We start from the raw sequence: 1,911 nt of genomic DNA on the forward strand, positions 1-1,911 counted from the left end.
TGTATTTTTTCTAACAGCCGCCAGCGGCGCTCGAGTGTTGCTACCATTAACTGCCCTGTCAAAGCTATATTATTATTATTAAAGCTTTGAAAACTCTCTCGGTGTACCATCTTTCTTTGTAAATATGTGTAACCCATGTATAATATGTATTTGCAACTGTATCTTTTTGTAATGTATTTATTTGTATTTATTTTAGACACTTATTCTGATATGTTTCGCACGGGTGAACGAAAAATGAGGGGCGGAACAAACGCGGGGTGCCGAGTTTAAGTGGGGACCGCTAAAGGTGAGGGACAGACAACGAAAGAAGAGGGGGTAAAAAGTTGGTTAAAGAAAAAGGAGTTGTGTCAGTAAATGTGTTCATCTGATATATTTTTCCTACCCTTACCTTTGGAAGTATACACTTTTGTCTTTGGATTACTTTCAACGGGACCCGGACTCTGCAGGTCTGCATCAAACCTTAAGTCCCGGTATCATTTTCCGTTCATTTTGCCGGCTGTGATTTTTGTACTGTGGACTTTAATGCCTTTTGGCTAAGATCCTGTGTGTACTTTATACTTGATAGAGTGTCGTTTTCTGGCCTTGCTAGATCCTTAGCTTGGCCTTGTGTACTTTCTATGAAGTCACTATCTTTGATTTTTGCATTTCGGAGATGGAATATGAGCTTGCTCTGTCCACTCCACGCATCGGCCCGGTATAGCAGTACCTCCGGGAACGGTGCATTCGCAATGATCGCAGCAAGGCTTTAGGGCTAGGACCTTAGCTTGGCCTTTTGGCTGAGAGTAAGTGTCCCGGCTCCTAGGCTTTGTAGTGTATTATGAACTGACCGATAACGGATAATGGACAATGAATAACGAAGATAGATCAATAACCCTTAAACCCCCCCCCCCCTTTTGGCTAAGATCAAGTGTAGTATCTCGGCCTTTTGGCTAAGATCAAGTGTAGTAGTTGTGGTTCCGAAACTGCGTACTTAAGTTCCAGATGAGTATTTTAGCCATGATGATCATTGATTTTTGCAATCCGAGGATGGAATAAGAGCTTACTCTGTCCACTCCACGCATCGGCCCGGTATTGCAGTACCTCCGGGACCGGTCCATTCGCAATGATCGCAGCAAGGCTTTAGGGCTAGGACCTTAGCTTGGCCTTTTGGATGAGAGTAAGTGTCCCGGCTCCTAGGCTTTGTAGCGTAGTATGAACTGACCGATAACGGATAATGGATAATGAATAACGAAGATAGAACAATAACCCTTAAAAATCCCCCCCCCCGAAGGACATTTAGTTTTAATCGTGGGACTTGAAGTCGGGGTTGGGTTAATTTAGACCGGTGGAATATATGCGAGTGTGTTGCTAGCGTGTTTTTGAATAAAGGAGCGTAGGACGATGTCTATATGACAGAGCCTCTTTCCCATACTGGGGAAGACGACTTTAATGACGTCAGTTGTAAGAAGGGAAGATGAGCACGGTTTACCATGATTTTTACAAGTACCGTATTTTTTTTTTTTTTAACAGACCCGTTTCTTTGTGTTGCGAGCGTGTTCCTAGTAGCGTTTTGCTACCCTTCACAGACACGTTTTGGGATGAAAGTTATAATATTATTATTAAAGCTTTGAAAACTCTCTCGGTGTACAGTCTTTCTATGTAAATGTGTAACCATGTATAATATGTATTTGTAATGTATATTTTTGTAATGTATTTATTTTAGAGACTCATTCTGATATGTTTTCTACGGGCGAATCAAAAAGAAGGGGCGAATACAACGGGGGCTGATGGGAAGTGGAGTAAAGGTGAGATGTGTTTGTGGACGCAGCGGACAATAGTGGATATGTATTTTTCCCACCCTTACCTTTGGAAATATACATTTTTTTCCTTGGATTATTTTCAACAGGACCCGGACTCTGCAGGTCTGCGTCA

The 1,911-nt window shown here is 42.2% G+C and overlaps 1 non-coding gene and 1 pseudogene across 1 annotated transcript; both read left to right on the top strand.

Annotated features, from left to right (window-relative positions):
* The first annotated feature begins 513 nt into the window (after positions 1-513).
* Positions 514-728, top strand: LOC148366435 (U2 spliceosomal RNA; annotated as a pseudogene).
* Positions 729-909: 181 nt separating this feature from the next.
* On the top strand, positions 910-1,102 carry LOC148366436 (U2 spliceosomal RNA). The gene has a single exon (XR_015850596.1). It is a non-coding gene; the product is annotated as a U2 spliceosomal RNA (small nuclear RNA).
* The last annotated feature ends 809 nt before the right edge of the window (positions 1,103-1,911 follow it).

The sequence above is a fragment of the Urocampus carinirostris genome, chromosome 5 (genome assembly GCF_059441175.1).
Source record: "Urocampus carinirostris isolate Australia breed hairy pipefish chromosome 5, RoL_Ucar_1.0, whole genome shotgun sequence".
Classification (NCBI taxonomy): Eukaryota; Metazoa; Chordata; class Actinopteri; order Syngnathiformes; family Syngnathidae; genus Urocampus; species Urocampus carinirostris.